Genomic DNA, 19,882 nt, shown 5'->3' on the forward strand with positions numbered 1-19,882 from the left:
GCGCTTCAGTGCAAATAGTAAACAAAACTGCGTGTCTGCGCCATTCATAACACAGAGACATGCAGAATTCATATTTAAATATTATTTTTGTGGCTTAATATTTACAAATACGAGTGAGAGTGTGCTCAGTTGTGTGTGCGTGTGTGTGTGTGTGTGTGTGTGTGTGTGTGTGTGTGTGTGTGTGCGCATCGGGGCTGAACTCCGCTGTGCGTGATACAGAGATCGCAACTATGTAACGTAGAGACAGAAATGACATGCCGTCATGTAAATAAGATAAATAACATAAGGCTATTTAGTTTGTTTAACAAAAGAACAAGGTGTTGACATGTTCTATAGCAAAGGTAACTTTAATTGACTTCTGTTATGATCTGGCGCTATAGAGAAAATAAAATTAAATAAAATTAACTTGACCTTCAAGGGGGGGTGGGGGGTGCCGTTGGGGGGGCAGGCCGCCCCCTTAAAATATAATCAAGTAGGGCTCGCTGCACAACACAAGATCCAGGGGGCGTGGATGGACCCACATCTAGGGGGTGGAGATTGGTAGGTTTAGGGGTGGAGACGGGTAGGTTTAATTAGGTGTGTTCGACTTCATGCGGCGCTGCACAGACCTATCGGCGAGAGTAGCCGCTTGCAGTCGGGGGTGGAATTGAAATCGGAGACGTGAAGTCGGACTCTTTCTGCTCCCAGTAGTGATGCTCTAGCGGTGTTTGGATACTCTTATCACAGATGAAGTGAATAACATGCAATATTTGTCAAATGCACGGATGTTTTAGAAATGTTTTCATGAACAACAGAAACACTTTTTATATACTGCTTAATACAGGGCCATCTGTTCAAGAATAAAGTTCAACATAAACATATACTATTTAAATACCAATAACCGTTTATCAGTGTTTTTTTTTAATTAAATGTGACTCAATATAACATTGTGACTATACAGTAAAAAAAAGCTTTTACTCTTCTAAAAACAGATTTGTGGGCAGTATTGTTTTTATTATTATGCAAAAATTATACAAAGGTTTGTACAAGCATACACAACTCACAACAAGTACAAAAACAAATAAACATTCATGAGAATATGTAAAGTGAAACAATTCATGCCAGGGGTAAAATTACAACAATTTAAAGTAACAAAAAGCTTCATAGGCCTTTCTTGCTTTTTTGTTCTTAATTTTATCTAATGTAGTACCATTTGTTTAATCTCTTTTTATAAAATGTTCAAAGTTTGGCTTAGCTTCCATTTTTTCACACGATTGTGATATTTTCCTAGTAAAATAAGATTTATGAGCTGTATTGGATTTGAAGATGTTAGAAACACACGTCATTGTTGTCATGTGGTGAATTTGGCCAATCATGAAATAGCTGTGTGGTCATCAGCGCTCCCGCAGTCGCTCTGCAGAAACTGCAGCGGCTGAGTCAGCCGGCTGCTCTCAAAACGCTCTCGCGGTACTTTGATGCCACACGTGACAGTGACGTGGCGTCGGCGCCGGTTCAAGTCGGACAAATTTTCTAACCGGCATGCACTGCTTCAAGTCAGCCGCCGATCGGTTTTCATGGCGCCGCATGAAGTCGAACACACCTATTATATGTAAGGTGGGAGGAGTTGGATCTGGATCCAACCACACCCCCTGGATCTTGTGTTCTGCAGCGAGACGCTCCTCAATATAATGGCAGGAGAAACACTGGTGTGTATAGCAAAGGAGCTTGTAATGTTACAACAAATATGTAGCTTATTTCAAATAAATGCTTATGCGTTTATTCTGTGAATCAAAGAATACTGAAAAACAAATACTAAGCAGCACAATTGTTTTCAACATACTGTTTCTTTGTTCAAATAAATGCATCTTTGGAGAGCATGAGATGGTATACAAATATATAAAAGTGTATATTAAAAAAACATTCACTCTTAAAAATAAAGGTTCTTTATTGGCATTGATGGTTCCATGAAGAATCTTTGACATCCATAGAACCTTTCTATTCATTCTTTTTAGTGGAAATAGATTCTTTAAATTTTTTTAAATGTTCTTCAAACTAAGAAAACAATAGTTCTTTTTAAGAACTGTTCGCTGAAAGATTCTTTAAGGAACCCAAAATTATTCTTCTATGGCATCACTTTGAATAAACCCTTTTGGAACCTATATTTTTCAGTTGATATTTTCTGCTAGCTCCATCTCAGTATATCTGCATATTTATTGTGTGCCGTTTTGTTTATTGTAACTCTTGTAACTTTGCAAGTAACACTCCTCAAACATGCAGTCAGTGAACTCCGTTTTGACTGTCCCGATTCAGCCTTCATTTCACTTGTCTATGAGCTGCTCTCCGTCCTCTCTCTTTGTCTCCCAAGCTTGAGAACAGAAAGACCGAACATTCACACAGGCCTGAAGAGCAGTTTAGAGGGGAGGGCAGCTTTAAAAAGCTCTTTTCAGTTTGGACAACATCCTCTGCTTTATTTTGCTCATTTTGTGTGCACTCCACCTCTCCTGTTCCCTCCATCCCTTTTCATCCTTTGATTTCGTTCTGCCTTTCTTCTCTCCATCCACAGGCTCTTTATCTTTTCTTTTTTCCACCAGGTGACGCACTGCAAACACAATACAGCTGAAGAGGAAGAAAGACGGATGACTTTTGACTGCCGCCTCCTCTCTCTTCCTCCCTCTGTTAAAGGGCAGACATTCAGTGTGTTGCAAAGTGAGCGAGCTGGTGGGTGTTACTAAAGTGTGTGTGTGTGTGTGTCAGTGGAGTTAGGGATTATGCGTGTTTGATTGTAGCTCTTCTGAAAAGAGTCAGTTGAAACAGGTGCACCTGTGTTCCTTCACTGAATAATGAAAGAATGCCTGAAAGAGAAACATGAAGAACTGCGAAATAAGGGGAAAAGGGGGGTTTTGTGAGGGCTTGGTGTGTGAATGTTGCATGAACTGCAAGAAATAATTTTTAAGCAGTATTTTTGTCTTGTTTCCCAATAAAAATATCCAGACATCATTAAAATAAGTTACATTTGCTGAAAAAAAATGATAAATATGAGTGCATAAGAAAAAATATAAATGAGTATGTGTGATGAAATTTCTCATGAAAACCAGACCCAAAAAAAGGATTAAGAAAACTATTTTTTGCTGCATGTATGTATGTGTGTGTGTGTGTGTTGTGTGTGTCTTTATCCTGATCACCGTGTGAACCTTGTCCTGTGTCCCCTGTTTATGTTCTTTCTCTTCTTTCTCACGCTTGCCACATTCTGCCAATTTGATATGGTGTTTTTATTCCTTTCGTATGCTCATCTCTCTCGCTCTTTCTCTCTGAGAGTATGTGTCAGAGTGTGTATTTGGCAGTAAACAAAGATATGCTTGATTGTGCCTGTGGTTACCATGCCTGCTGTGTTATTGTTCTGGTTGGCACCAACACCAGGTTTTGTTTTCATACTGTTTATGGTTTATTGACCTTTCATAATATGACCTCATTTGAGTTTATAGGATTAAGTTGGTAAAATTAAATTTCATATAATAATATTAATAAAAACTGAGAAGTTAAATATAGTAGGTTCCATTTTGAGACCACAAGATAAATTCTTATACTTTGCGTTTTTATAGTTTAACACATACAATAATGCAATAAATATTTTCATTACAAATTATCATATCAATTTGAGTGAAAAGTTACATTGAAAAATATACACCGCTGTTTAAAATAGACGTGTTCTTTAATACAGTATATCACATAATAAAAGCGCACTGTATTGTCATCATGGGCAATTAAAGACAGGCTGAATGAAAATGCTAATTAACACTCTGACAGTAGGTGGTGCTTATAGAACAGCAGAAATACAGAAGTTACCCTGGTTACTCCTCTACACAAGGCAGAGCTGTACAACTTTCTGTTCCTGACACCAGCTTGTCACACAGAAGAAAAGAAGTCAAATAGTATTTACATGTTTTCTAACAGCCTGAGTTTTGTGTTCGCTATGATGTTTATCAAAGACTTTTAATCATTTGTTTATACTTATACAGTAAATTTTTCAATTTTAATTCAGGATTAAAACATTCCAGCCTATAAAAGATATACAGTAATAGTTGTTCTTTTGTACTTTAATCTGCGTGAAACATTTGTTTACTTTAATATATTTTATTGTTTTTTTTTATTCTGTTATATGGAAAAAAAGTTGCTCTTTTTTTAAAGAGAACAACAGTGACATTCTTTTTAACCTGTGTTTGTAATGTAATTCAGTACTACAGTAATGACTCTTTTTTTTTTTTTACTACAGAAAAATGACAGTAAGAACTTGCATTGTTACAAAAACATTCTATTTAAAATACTGTTATTTTAAACCCTCTGTTCATCAAAGAATCCTAAAAAAAATGTATCACAATTTCCACACAAATATCAAGCAGCACAACATATTTCAACATTAATAATAGTAATTTGAGTAAGTCAGCATATTAGAATGATTTCTGAAGGATCATGAGACACTGAAGACTAGAGTAATGGCTCCTGAAAATTGAGGTTTGCCATCAAGGAAATAAAGTACACTTTAGGCTTGTTGAGCATAAGAGGGGAAAAATAAAAAAGTCTTGCCATCCCCAAACTATTTTTATATTCTAATTTAATTATAAAAAGTGGGTAACGCCACAGCATGATAAAATTGTCGTTTAAAGAGTTTGTTTTGTATAATTGGGTGTGTTACACTACGGCAGCATCTAGTTGTAGATTTCTAGAGCTGTGTTTTGCTGGAAGGCCAAAGGTCATTTCCATGGAGATGTTAATGTGTAAGTTTGTGGTGCGGTTATGTCTGGGGCATGTGACTTTACCCCGCCCACCTCAGTGACCTCAGCATTCACCTGCCAACCTGGCCAGTCGCCATAGTTACTTACAGCCCATAATAAAGTGTGAGATGACTGAGTAGCAGGTGGCAGGATGGGTGGGGTTTCGGTATGTCACTGACAACAGCTCCGAGTGCTGTGCGTGTTTGTTTTGAATACAGACAGATACAGGAAGAATTGTGAGAGAACCTGACAGACAATTTTATGTCATGTTTCCAGTGTTTTGGAAGAGTAAGATTACTTTGCTATCCCATCAGCCTGAAGAATGGCCCATAGATTATACAAAATCACCTTACTTCACACAAGCACACTTCACGCCACATTGAGTTTGATATTTGTGTAGGTGGGTGTGGGTACAGGTATTTGGTGTGTTGTGTCCATATTGTATGTGTGAGTGATGGCACATTTGGAAATTTGCTATGCACCATCTTCCTTTGTGTCTATTTTTCCTGCTGGAATGGATGAATCTCTACACACTGAACTCAAATAAATGGTGTGACATTATCTGTTTGGCTATATGGTCCTAGTCTGTAACTGTTTAGTGTGACTGAGTATGACCCGGGCCATGCCATAAAATCCTAAGAACTAAATCTCAGAATGACCTTAGTCCATTCAAGCCCCTCAGTTAAGACTTAAAGGGATAGTTCACCCAAAAATGAAAATTATGTCATTACACGTAAGACCTTCATTCATCTTCAGAACACAAATTAAGATATTTTTTATGAAATCCAAGAGCTTTTTGACCCTGCATAGACAGCAACGCAACTGACATGTTGAAGGCCCAAAAAGGTAGTAAGAACATCTTTAAAATAGTCCACGTGACATCAGTGGTTTAACCATAAATTTTTTTTGAAACTACGAGAATACTTTTTGTGCACTAAGAATACAAAAATAGTGATTTTATTCAACAATTTCTTATCTCCCGTGTCAGTCTCCGCCACGTGTTCATGAGAGTACCATGACACATGGGTGTGGTGCTGCTGATGCAGGAGCCGGTGTTCTGACGTAGAACGTCCATCTCTCTTACTTCATCGTCTGTATATTCTGGTTCAAATAAGTAAGGCTGGCCAAAAATTGCAAGTCATCCTATCTGTTAAAATTTTCAGACATGTCTATGAAGACTTTTATGTACAGCGTGCATCTGCCTCTGCTTGTAAACAAGGTGCAGCGCATCTGGGTTCTACGTCGGAATGCCGGAAGTATTGTATTTAACCTATCAGATCCTTTCTCTGGCCATCATCCCATCAGCTTTCAATACGCTGCCAGTAGATTCTATTTACACCGCTAATAGCTGTACTAGTAACTGCAATATGCATGTGGAAGACTTGCAAGAACTTAGACCGAAGATTTCTGTCTTGTCTCCAGTTTCATGGAGTTTTTTTAGAAGTCGAGGAAAGAAAATAAGTTTGCTTATTTTACTTTTTGCTACAGCTTACAGTCTCCCTAGTTCTTTCTTTCTCTCTCTCTTTCTGAATGTAGCATAAGCGGTTATTATCTGATTTGTACTGTTACTGCAGATCAACTTTCACTGCCATAGAAGAAGACTATAATTTAACTTCCTAGGTGAAATCTGGTATGTACTCAAAGTTGCTGAGGTTTTTGTAAGTATTTTAAAACAGGACCGTGCTGAAAAGGCTGATGTACCAGAGTATGTGTGTGCATAAAAGGTGAAGGTCAAACAATCACTCTTCAAAATAAAGGTTCCAGAAAGGTTTTTTGGGGGGTTTTTTGCAGTTTTTTTGTTTCCCAAAGAACCTTTGAGTGAACGGTTCTTAAAAGAATCAAGTTTTTCTTAGTGTGATGAACATTTTAATACTCTAAATTCCTCTTTACTATAAAGGACCTTTGTGAAATGGAAAGGTTCCATGCAAGGTTTCTTCACAGAGATGCCAATAAAGTATTTTTATTTTTTTTAAAGGTGTTGAGAATTAGATCTGTTGCTGACTTCCAGTGACATGAGCAACAGCAAAGAAACGCTACAAAATGGCCTGTTGCTTGCTGTGGCTTCTTAGGACTTAAAAATTCAGATTTAAAAAATGTAATAGATGTCATGTGATGACATGGTGTAATATATCATTGTGTTACTTTCGTTGAGGAAGTTAGCTCATATATTTCCATATTATGTTTAAGAACAGCTGCTGTATTACAGACAACTTAATTCTTGACTTAAGATTTGAAAAAGATTCCTAAGTGAAGTTACCCTGGAGCATTATTAAAGCATTCTGTGTGTTCCATAAATTTAGACAAGTTTTTGAGACCATCATTTTCACATATCTCAGGTCAAACCCATGCAAACTTTTCCAAAACAGGAACTCCTCGGATCACTGTCAGATCAGATTAGCCAGCTTCATCAGCATTACAGATTCATGATTCTGATTCATCAGCAGCACAGATTAGAAAAGTCTTCTAGCGTTTCTTTCAGTGATGCATTTTTTTCCCGCAGGAACTCATTGGGTGTCAGAGTCAGCTGCTCTCTTACCTGTTTCTCCATGTCACCATCCATCTATCTTTTCGTCCATCAATCACATCTCCCAGTCATCCTCAGGGTATGCGTGAAGACCTATCGCAAAAAAGGTCAGGGTTATGCAAACACAAACACACACACACACACACTGTGCTCTACTTACTGTGATATAAGTCATTGTAAAATATGAATATGCAGTAGTAGTAGCATTTTATGTGATGATATAGGAGAAAACATATAATACCATTATATTATTTTGCATAGTTTTCTAAAACACTGACTTAAAACTCGAATGTGACTAGTGTGTTTTTGTGTTAAGCGTGTGCTCGCATATACACACAGTGTGCAGGTCAAAACGTGTTACCTAGGCCTTAGGTTGGCCATTAGGTTGCTCAAGGTGTGGTTAACCCTGAGCTAAAAGGGTTGCGAGAAACGGTAAAAGGAGCAGTGTAGTTTCACTCCAGAGACTTGCATCCATTACTACAAATCTGAAGTATTCAAAAATAACAGTCTTTGATTTCTTTTGGCCTAGATATTTGATTGTTGTATTACGGCATTTTAAATCCTTCAGACAAGCCTCAGAACATTCTTAAAACATCCATAAATCATAAAATTTATGTTTTTTTATTTGCCTATGAGAAAAATGGCTATACCCACACTTCGAATAAGCATGTTTGTGTGAAAGTGGAAAAAAGGTTGTCCATCGAATATATCTGATCTGTAGAGTGTGTACACACACATAAATACACATACTGATTTATATCTCGGAGAGGTACTGCAGGTCCTCTGGGCCTCAGATACAGCCTGCACATGTCTACCTGCAAGTGTAATGCGCCACGCTGGCTCTCTCTCTCTCACACACACACACATACATTGTCCCACATACTCCTTACAGCTCAGAGGCCACTGTCTTGGACTGAAAGAAAGTCAAGACTTTGACCCACTTAAACTCATTATTTTTGGTCTCTTACTCTTTCTATTGATTTCTCTTCCTTTCGGTCATACTGAAGTAATTATTTTCATTTAAAGAGGACCTATTATGCAAAAGTCACTTTTATAAGGTGTTTGAACACAGTTGTGTGGCCGCAGTGTGTGAAAACAACCAGCCTATAATGATAAAAATCCACCCACTAATTTTGTTTATAATCCCCATAAATCATCAAACAAGAATTGTGTGCGCTCAAAAAGAACAATGAGTTCTCAGGTGCGTAGAACAAAAAGAAGAAATTTTTAATCCAACAGGTAGATTTGGAAAAAAAAACGTGTGATACTTTTTCACTTATGCATATGTAAAATAAAAAAAACTAGATTTTTGATAGACCTTTTTTGGTCTGATTGGATTTTTCCAGTGTGCGGACAATTTCAGCTACCTGTTGTTTATAATCCCAAGAAATCATAAACCGTGGAGCCCTGCACGGGCCTCAAATAGGCCCTAGCCCAGCCCTGGCCCGAGAAGCTCAGGCCCTAGCCTCGCCTGTGTCCGACAGCTCATCAGAATTACCGACCCGAGCCCATCTTTTTTTCCCCTTCTCCCAAAACAGCTTATACTACTGTTTCAGCTATTAAAATAGTTCAGTTATGTATGTAATGGCAAAGTTATTATATTTCTTTTCGTTTTTTTATTAAGTTAATTTAGAAAAACCTTTTGGAGCATTTTTTGTTCATTATTAGTTTTTGTTTTTTAAAGTAATGACCAAGCGGCCAGTGGCAGACAGTGAGCTGATCATAGCCTATGTTTGATCAATTTAGCCTTCTCAAATCATCACGACTTGCCTAAAATAAAATCTATAGATATAAAACAGTTATATACTAAAACAGTATAACAATGTTTAAACGTTAAATCTAGATAAATGTGCGCTGTATCCAATAGTTTGTGCGGAGAAAGTGCGCTTTGCAGGACATGGAGGCACCAGCGCAATCACTTGAATTTTTTTCAGTGGATACGCCATCATTTTTGCTCAAAGGTAAGAGTAATACATCATTCGGAACTGTAAAGGGTCTACTTTTATTTGTGTGCGCTCACAATATCAACAAAACATTGTGCTTTTATAAAATAAAGAAAACAAACATGATGCGCTTTCTGCCGTCTCGTCTTGAACAGGAGCGTTTCACATTCACAAGTTTACACTTATATATAATAAACAGAATAAAGTTAATGCATATTTGGCATGCTGTCTGAGGGGAGGGCCCCCCCCCCCAACACACACAGGTTAGGAGGAGAATAGTTGTAAGTGCGGAGAAGGGGTGGCGGAGGGATGCAGGAAAACTGTCAATGAACCGAGGTAAGTCTGCTGTGTATATACGTATACACACGCCTCTTATCTTGTTAAATGGGTTGATTACTGATTGTGCTCCTCTTGTGTTAATTAGGTTAATTATTGGAACGGGCTGCTCCCGAACTTTAATAAAACATCATAAAATGAAATGAAACTCAGCGAATACATGCCTCACTGACATGACAAATATATCTATAGAAAGCTTTAAATTGCTACTTTACGAAATAAAACCAATCAAAAACAAAAACTCTTTCATTATAATCATAATCTGTAAAGATGCACTTCTCTCTAAAGGCGCGTCTAATGAGGAGATGGCAAATCAGGATCGGCAACTTCATCCTTGCGACACGGACTCAGAAAACACTAGTTTATTAGTAAATAATTCAAATATCTCCTTACTATTTTCCTCTGACACATTCATGGTAATTACTTTTGCCAGTGCTTTGCGGCAAGCTTTAGCCTATTGCATGCATTTGAACGCAGAACTCTTCAGCTGCGCTGACGGCACGCATGCTGCTGCTGGACGCTAAATACCGTCGAGCCGCTCTTGGCAGCATGGTCTCGTGTTGTTTCCACCAGCGCGGCAATTTTTTTTTCATCACCAATTGATTGATGTCTAAAATATAAAAATAAGGAGAAGCCTAAAACAGGCCCGAGGCCCACGTCTGAAGACCGCCCCTAGGGGCATAAAAAGCAGGGCTCTAATAAACTGTCTCTCAGAACAAGCGATTCCAGATTTCTCCCTACGTGCACATCATCAGAGGGAAAAAGTCCTATTAGAAATCTGACCTATTAGTATAGACACAGCCCTGAGTGTGAAGCGTTTCTTTTACAAATTGCTTTTATGAAAGAGCTTCTTGACACTCTATGAGGCTAATGTTGCTAAAGCTACCATTGTCTCTGCCTATTCTCACTGATGCTGCCTTCAGGTGCTACCAGATCGTGAATGTTGTAGTTAAAAATTGCATATGAAAAGCGGTCGACCGCTTGAATTTGTCAATCTCATAATCACTAGTGGGACTTATAAAGTTTGTGATAACACACGATGACACGTTGAGACCAACTACATGTTTTTATCGCTCGTGTAATTCATAAACGTGGATTTATTATGCAAAGTACGATCAGATGACTACTGAGAGTTTCTGATATATTCAGTGCGCGAGATTGTCCTGTTTTGTTTTTGCTGGCTTTTTAAGCTTCGCCCTCTTCTGAAAAGGGGGCTGGGAGCACCAGCTCATTTGCATTCAAAGGGACAAACACAAAAACAGCGCATTTTGGCTCATACCCTAAAAGCAATTTTAACAACCTATAAAAATTATCTGTTGGGTATTAAGTTTTTTTTTGTTTTTTTTTTCATGGAGCAGATAATTATACACTTCAGAATTTTTATGTTTAGTTGGATTATCACTGTAACCAAAAGGAAAAACAGATGTGCACAAACTTTGTTTTTAAGATTGTTCCAGGAAAAAAAAAACATTCCAGTGAGCAGATCATGGTCAATTTTACAAGCTCCTTTCCTTTTCTTTTTCTGTTCGCTATTTGTGGAATTTTAGATTTGGCCTCTCTGTGACACCCAAGAGATAACACAGTAACACACACACACACACACAGGAAATATTGTTTGCAGGATATGCAACAGGTACTGAACATAATGCAGACAGAGCAGCTATTAGCACAGCCTTCAGGTGTTCACACAACAGGTGTGAACCCTGCAGACAAAGACCACCTTTAGATTCACACACATGAGTAAACTTACAAACAAATGCATCAATATGCAACATAAACACATTCACACACACAGACTTTGGCATATTGCATTTGTCATCTGCCCAGTGAGTGCAAACACTGAGAGAGGGACAAGACCAAACACAGCCTACCACACACTCGCTCCACGAGCACACACTTGGATACGTATGCTTATGGTACATGCCAAGGGTGAATCACATGAGTTATAAGGAAACTAGAATGTCAGAGTGAATTTAGAAATGGATTTAATGGGTCCTTCTGCCTTTAAGGGCCATAGAGAGAGGGAGAGATGGAAACAGAGGAACCAAAATATCATAGAAACTTGGGGGACACTTTTGGAAACATCTAACACCCTAGCAACTTCATAACAACCACTCAGAACACCTTAGCAACACAATGGCAAGCACCACAGCATTGAATTTTGCCTAGGCACATTGTAATTACAAACATAATGTGAGTGTTAACCTACAATACGGTTGTGAAATGCAGAAATATTCTTAAGGATAATCTCTCTAGACCTGCCAGCAAAACTGCTACATTTGTCCAACAACGGCTAAACCACCAGACATTTAATACATCCTAATGCTCTAATACTGCCCGAAACAAGCCGCTTATCCCATTATGTGATATAAACCTCACTCTCTTTTTCTTATTGGATCAGCTGATGTTAACACCACCCCTTTGCTTCAGTTATTTGGGTAACCTTCTAATGTAACAATCTGACTGTATTCCAGAATTTAGGGAGCTGTATTTTTTCTTGCATAGGTAGCAGACTTCTAAGACAATTTAACTGTCATGGAACCTCAACAATGAATCCGCATGCTACACAAATGAGACCCGCTATTGATTTCATTAGACTTTGGTGCTAAGCTAATGGCTCAGTGCTCTAATAAGCATACAAATGCATCACACAGAGAAATATTAGGCAAAACAAACTTTTCCTAACAATTTTATCAATATTTTCCCTTACTTTTTAAACTTCATCTGCTGCTTTGTATTTATGTTCTTCATTGCAGTGAGTGCTTTCTGGAATTCGTCATGAATGTGGCCTTAGGATTTGACCAAAATGAGGATGTCTTATGAGATGAAATAATCAAGAAGCCTACCTTGTGGAACAATCGGAAATCACATGTTTTCTGAGTAGGTACATTCTTTGAATTACTTCACAACCATTAAAAAAGTATGTTCTTATATTCATTCTTAAAAATAAAGGTTCCAAAAAGGTTTTTTTGCAGCATTGCCATACAAAAACCATTTTTGGTTTCCCAAAAAATCTTTCAGTGAACAGTTCTTAAAGGGATAGTTCACCCAAAAATGAAAATTACTCCATGATTTGCTCACCTTCAAGCCATCCTATGTGTATATGACTTTCTTCTTCCAAACAAATACAATTGGAGTTCAATTAAACAATTTCCTGGCTCTTCCAGACATTATAATGACAGTAAATGGCTGTTGATATTCTATAGTCCAATAGAAGTACAAATGAAGTGCATCCATCCATCATAAAAAGTGCTCCACACGGCATCAGGGGGTTAATGAAGGCCTTTTGAAGTGAATCTATGCGTTTATGTAAGGAAAATATCCATATTTAAAACGTTATAAACCGTAATCTCTAGCTTTCGCTAACTGATGCACGCATGTTCACGAGAGAGTTTTGTTCCAACAGAAACGGAACCAGAGATGCTAATAAAGAGCCTTTCATTTTAAGAGTGTATTATGAATGTGTGTAGCGTGTATATAATCTGGATGTACTACTGTACATTCATCATGTTGTCATTGTCATGTGACCTAAGAATCTCAGCAGAAGCTGTATTTAATCCAGGAAGTTTTTGCCTACTGTTTAATAAATACTATGAAATTGGATATACTACTATTTTCACAAACCGTTTTTCACCTACTGTATAATGAGGGAGCATATGTTTCAGATGCAGCCTTTATGTAAGGATTTGAAACAGAGCAACTATCTTCCTCTTTCTCTCCACCTCCTCCTCTTTGGCACTCCATTATGGTGTGATTTCCACCATTAGTTTCATTTCGCCCCTTCCCGGTCTAGTTTCACTGTCACATGAGGGGGGAAGAAGGTGTTAAAAGTGTTACAGTATACAGTAATAACGCTTGCTTGAAGCATATACACTGTAAAAAAAAATCCGTAAAGTTTACGGTAAAAAGCTGGCAGCTGTGGTTGCCAGAATTCTACCGTAAAAAATATGGAAACATTTTAGGTTTTACGGGTTTAACTTAAATTTACAGTTAAATACCGTAATTTCATTAACTAATATAATGTTAATATACCAACCTATTGAAGTACTGAAATCTGTTTTGTACCTTTTGAAATACACTGATAACCACCAAATGTAGGTGGTGATGAGAAAGTCACATGATGAACCAAAGCCCATCACAAGCAGCTTTTAAATAATAACATGTATAGAAGGTGCACAGTGTCATTCACACAAACACTAAACACCATCATGGTGAGACTCATTAAACTGAAATATGCAATAAACATTCATTTAACAACATTAGATGTAACATACAACCCTAATAAATATAACTAATAAGAAAAAAAAACAAAGAAGAAACATAGTTATTTCAAAGAAAAAACATCAAATTCAAACAAAATTTGAAATGCAGTGCAGGGAATTCTGGGAACGTCAGTTTGCGTTTTTTTCCCTGTAAATTTTACAGGAACTTACTGTTAACCATTTAACAGGTTTTTACTGTAGCATTTTCACAGTTTTTTACCGTTAAAATCACGGTCATTTTTTACAGTGTACTAGAAAGAGGGTTTACTGTATCATAGGCCCTTGTATGTCTGTGTGTGAGTTGGGGAGGCAGGCCCAAACAACATGACACCCTGAGGGTGCATTCTCTCTTCGTCCTCTTTCTCTCTGTCCTCTATCTGTATTTTCTTTCTCTTTTTTGCACTGATACTATTGAGTCATAGATTAGGAATGGAGAGGCAGAATAATAGAGAGAGAAAATTTAAGAGTGAGGTGGAAAGGAATGAATGAACGTGAAAGTTTGAGAATGTGTTTACCCGTTCAGATTACCACTTAATTACATGTTTACAGTTGTGTCCTTTATGCCTTTGGCTGTCTGTAGTACCGTTCAGAAGAAATTCACTCATAAGACCAAGGATACGGAAATAAATATTCATGTATGGGGCTATCAAACTGGAAGAGTTTAAGAGCTTACCATTATAAAAACCCATATTTATTATTATTCTACATACTCAGACGGACCTGCTGTTTTAGTCAAATCTTTCTTGAACAATCTCATGGAAATAACTGCGAACTAAAGGACACTGTTCTGTTATGTGAGACCATGTAAACACCATTCCCAGTCCTTGTCCTTCAGAACAAGCCCACACCTGTCCAGGTGAACAGAGAGTGATAGAGAGAGGGGCCGAGGGTTTATGCTGATATATGTGCTAATATATTGCACATCCACATGTGCTGCAAATGTTCCCATCAATCTTTCCTCTCCTCAGAGTGCACATTTTATCAATCTCTTTTTCTCCCCTGAGGATGGTTTATTGTTGACATGTTTTCCTCAGCATTTCTGTGATAAGGACAGATGGGAACAGGGATCAGGTGTGTGTAGTGACTTCTGAATGAAGCTATTTTGATATTTTGATACCTGCATTGTAAAAAAAAAAAAAGAAAATGTTTAGTGACTGCTTTATGTTTAGTGAGGTTATTACAAATCCTTTTGACTGACTTTCTCATGGAGCACAAAAGAAGTTTGGAGTTTGCTCGTTGTTTTGTAAATTTAGAAATTTCAGCACAGTAATTTTAATGAGCTATAATCTTATTAGGGGTGAAATCATAAGGAATTCCAGTTATTTAATGTTTTCAGTAATGTATCTTTTGAATTTTAGGAAGGAATATTTGAAAAATAGTGGCAAATGCTTATTTAATTAATTGATTTTTCATTTTTGATTCATTCATTTGTTCAGGAATCAGACTTCACTAGTCATGCTTTTGATTCACTAAAAAGAACTGCCCTGTAGCCCTCATTAGCTCAAGAATCAGACTTCACTGGTTGCATTGTATGTTTTAGGCAAAATAATGCAGGGAATATTTTCAGAGTATTTTAGTACAGTGTTCCATGTTCTTGTATTTATCTAAAAAAAAAATTGAACCAGTTAGGAAAAAGAGCAGTTTATCAATTCCCATCCCTGCTTATACTTGCATAATGATTGATAAAACCCATTCTCTTATTTTCCTACATTTTATTATGTATGCCTTATTTTTCTGAACATTAATCTATTACTGTCTGTCCTCCCTATTTCATTATCATTATTGCTTTCTCCCTCCTTCTGTAGAGACATCTGCCAAGTTACCTTCAACCAATCTCATGCCCACTGTGCTCTGTGGTCATGTGTGTGTCTGTATTACATGCTATGAGCTAACAATTAATCACAAACCACATTTTAATTTCCTCCTACCCTGTTGAGCAACACACACACACACACACACACACACACACACACACACACACACACACACACACACACACAGGGTTAAGCACATGCCTGCTCAAACACTCTTCCTTCCGCATAAACACAATATCAGAGCGTGCTCACAGAGATTTAGAATGGGCCGTTGATTTGGTTCAGGGCCATGTAGCATCTCTCTTTCTCAGTCTTTCTCACTGTTGCTGACAGGTGTGTTGTGGCGGTGAGATCTGGGTATGCCTGAGTGTGTGTGTGGTGTGTCTCTTTACTAATTTGGCACATTGTGTGTTCTCTGTGGTTCACCGCTCAGCCAGGTAATGTTAGACAAGAGCAAGCATTAGCAACAGAGAGTGAAACCGAGAAAAAAATAAAATAAAAAACAGTCTGTGAATGACAGGATTGTGAGATTGAGTATGCCATACTTAAAAGTCTGGTGAAGTCTTGGTGTCAGATGCTTATACTGTAGTAATTGTGAATTATGACTAAAAGATTATAATTTTCATGTTCATATTTGTATTTACATGTTACCCCAAGGGTTATAAACTGCTCCATAAAATCAGAGGAAAGTGAAAGGATGATTTGTTGAAGCCCCACCCTCAACTGTAAACCTGACCCTGAAATCTGATTGGCTGACAGGACCAAAAAGAATGGTGATTCAATTACAGGTCTTTTATGTTAATTTGTAGATGATTAATCTTTTTTTTTTTTTTTTTTTTTTTTTATACTGTCTGTAGCACTATGTAAAAATTTTAGATTTTTCAAATTCTTTAGTCCAGGGCATTACACCTTGGGGACAAAAAAAAAAAACATTAAAAGCGGGTTTTTTATTAGTTCATATAAATAAAAATGTTTAAATATTATATTTAATTTTGGTTTGATTCATTATTAACTATAACTAGATGTATTTTACTTCTTTCCCTGCACATTTTGAATGTATTATATTATATTTTATTAATGGTAAAATCCCATTTAAATGTCTTCAGTATTACATTCTATCACCTTGTAATTCAGTTCAAGCAATTCAAGCTTTGTTGGATTCAGAGTGAATCTGAACTGTGTCAAATGAATTGTGAATCGAATGAATCTGATTCAGAGTCAAGCAGTTCAAAGGCAGGTTAAATGGACAATCCATCATTGTGAACTCCCCCAGAGTCTCTCAACACTTCTGTTCTTCTTCTCCTTTTCTTTCAGTGGCTCTTTCTCTCCAGTGACTCAGTCTGTCCCTTTGTGTTAACTCCTAGAGACACAACATGAGCGTGTGTGGCCAAGGACAGTTCAGATGAAGCTCTTTGTTTTCGTCTGTGTGGCCACTTGGTCCTTGCACACCTCATTAGCTGTAACCACCGCTGTTGCCACAGAAAATGTGTGTCAGTGTGTAAGTGTTGTTCCATTCCCTGATCCTCAGAAATGAGCAGTTTTTGAGGGACCAAGAAAGGTTGGTTAAAAAATAGAGGCCAAGAAACTCTTCAAGAGCTCTGTGCCATTCTTCAAGTTCAAACCACAAAATAACATTGTCACGCACTCACAAGCACACTGTAGATATTTGGCTGTGTGTGTGTGAGCAGTTCCTTGAGGCCTTACCAATTCTTTAGCCACATGGCATTCACGGAAATTTAATATCCTGATGGTGCCTGATGCTGATGTGTCCTGAATTCTGCAATGTGTAGTTGCTTAAACTTTTATTAAAATATGAACTTGAGTGTGTGTAACTTTGTAGTTATACAATATGAATCGCATACCTTGTATTTACAATTTGCATATTGTAAATTTAGATAAATGTACTTTTATTTATTCATCAAATTATTAAAAATCATAATTAATAAAACATACTAAAATATATATGTTATATAGGTTAAATAATATTTAAAACATAAAATCATATTAAATATTAATATTTTTAATATAAGCGTATACTATAAATAGACGCTGATGTTGCTGTGATTTATTAAAAATATTTTGTGTTTCCATCGTGTACTTTGTTTTGGTATGCAGTAGTCACATTGGTATTTTTATGCCCTCTGAATAAAGACTTTTAAGGAATTTTTTGTGCTTTTTTTCTATAATTTAAGCTTGTAATAATGCTGTGATTTGGGACACATACCGTGATTTTGATTGTTTTGCAGGCCAAAGATCTCTTGGTGGATCAAGAGATGGTGCCGTTAAATATTATGTAAAATTAAGTACATGCTTGATCTATAATAACATGTGCTTAGTACCATAATAATGTAATATACTCTATATGTTGCTTATTAAATTTTAATATTAGTTAATAGTTTCTTCCAAAAAAAATGAGTACCTGCAGAAGTAATGTAGACCACCTCTAAAGACCCCTGATCTAACAAATCCCATACCTAATTACACGGATCCGTTAATAATCAACTTACAGTCACCTGCAGCTGCAGTCTATGGCAGCGCCCATTCCATTACCCAGAGTTCATTGCTGTCCCACATGTTCAATATTAAATGCTCAGTCATTTTTGTTTCCTCATTCTCTCTCTCTCTCACACACACACACACACACACACACACACACACACACACACACACACACAGCAGCTCCTACTAATGGAAGAGCCAGACAAACATCTGTTTTAACAATGAACAGGAGGAAAGATAGAGGGAGAATAAAGAAAAGGGAAAGAAAGAGAATGAGGAAATAAAGTGAATTTGGTGTCAGTGGGCAAACGGTTTGGAAAAGAAACGTGTTTCACTGTTCAACAGACAGTGAGGGATTTGTATCGGTAAAAGAGGCGGGTGAAATAGGGGAAAAACTTTAACTAACTTACCTTCCATCATGTTTGTGTGTGTGTGTGTGTGTGTGTGTGTGTGCTGGACTATACTGAAGAGCAGCTGGCATCTGTCTTATGGGCAGCTTTTGATAGCTAATATGAACGTCCGTGTGTGTGTGTAAACTTGAGAGTGTGTCTTCAAGAATGATGGTGTGCTTACACTTCATTTTTATTAATGATATGGCACAGCACATCAAAGGGTTTGGGAACAGATCAAACAAAAGCGAGAGAGAGTTGTTTCAGAGCGGATGAAAAATGAGATGAATGATGAAAGAGAAGTTTCTTCTCTCGGTCACTTCATTTCTGCATAGTTTTAGAGGCTTTACCAAAACAAAGATTTGGTCATTTTTGAACACTGTTCACCAAACCAGCCGCGTAATTGTTAATAGTGGTTTGCAACAGTGGTTTTGCTTCAAAACCTAGATTGGACATCAAGTGGCAATCCTGCGTAAGCCCGGCTATAAGCAAAAACGAACAACTTTGTAAACATGTAAAGACTGCCGATGTGTAATTTGCTGTCTTTATAGTTTGACTGTTTGGTTTGTCTCTTGAATTTCTACGGTTTCGTGCTCTGAGCAGCCAACAAATGGTGGTCAAAAAAGTGTATTTATCATAATTACAAATGAAACAATATTTGATGTAATTTTGGTCATATTTACTTTTCTTTCTTCATAGTTTCGAGAATAACATGGTATCTGGCTAATTAAGCTGGTTTGTACCAACTGGCAAATGTATTTGCACCAAAATATATATATTTTTGATCCGATATGTGACCTTTGATGTCAAAAACTTATTAGAAATGTTTAATTGTCCTAGGTTAGTTACATTATATCGCATTTTTGAATGTATCACTGTTTACTGTGGTCTTATGCTGTTTACTGGTTGCCAGTAATATATGTCATGATGGTCTTTGATAGCAACAGAACAATTCACAAGCATTTTGCAAAATGTAACTTGTCTGAAGTTTTACAGTTTGGTCATTTTGATGCAGCATATTAACTACAAATGTGGCAAGGGTCATCTTAGTGTTAAAATATTGGTGAATGGTAATGGCCTGAAAAATCCTGTGCACCTGAAATTTTATTATTTACACACCAGTTAAGAGCCCCTGGTTTAGCAGATATGGAAAGAGTTCAGAAAAAGAGAAGGCACTTTGAGCTATAAAAATCAGAAAGGGTAAATCCGCAGATGGCAGGATGAAAGGAAGAAAAAAAAACAGATTGAGAACAGATTGGGCTGATTGTATGCAGTTCCTTTCAGAGCTGTGAATGAACTGTTTGTCTGTTGCATTATTGTAACTGATCTGATAAAGATGTATGTGTGGTAAGAGAACAATTAGCAAT

The 19,882-nt window shown here is 37.1% G+C and overlaps 1 protein-coding gene across 15 annotated transcripts in view; it reads left to right on the plus strand.

The window, feature by feature from the left end:
- Nucleotides 1–19,882, plus strand: part of sema3b (sema domain, immunoglobulin domain (Ig), short basic domain, secreted, (semaphorin) 3B) — a 73,425-nt gene that overhangs the window by 11,925 nt on the left and 41,618 nt on the right. For 9 of the 15 annotated variants that reach the window (XM_058784165.1, XM_058784161.1, XM_058784159.1 and 6 more), the window contains 3 exons: nt 2,571–2,697; nt 7,249–7,379; nt 12,308–12,431. The gene's annotated coding sequence lies outside the window, so the exon portion shown is untranslated. Of the gene's footprint in view, nt 1–2,570; nt 2,698–7,248; nt 7,380–12,307; nt 12,436–19,882 lie in introns of all 15 variants that reach the window. The other 6 variants (XM_058784170.1, XM_058784171.1, XM_058784167.1 and 3 more) reach the window with 4 other exon arrangements.

Source organism: Onychostoma macrolepis, chromosome 08 (assembly GCF_012432095.1).
Source record: "Onychostoma macrolepis isolate SWU-2019 chromosome 08, ASM1243209v1, whole genome shotgun sequence".
NCBI classification, from domain to species: domain Eukaryota; kingdom Metazoa; phylum Chordata; class Actinopteri; order Cypriniformes; family Cyprinidae; genus Onychostoma; species Onychostoma macrolepis.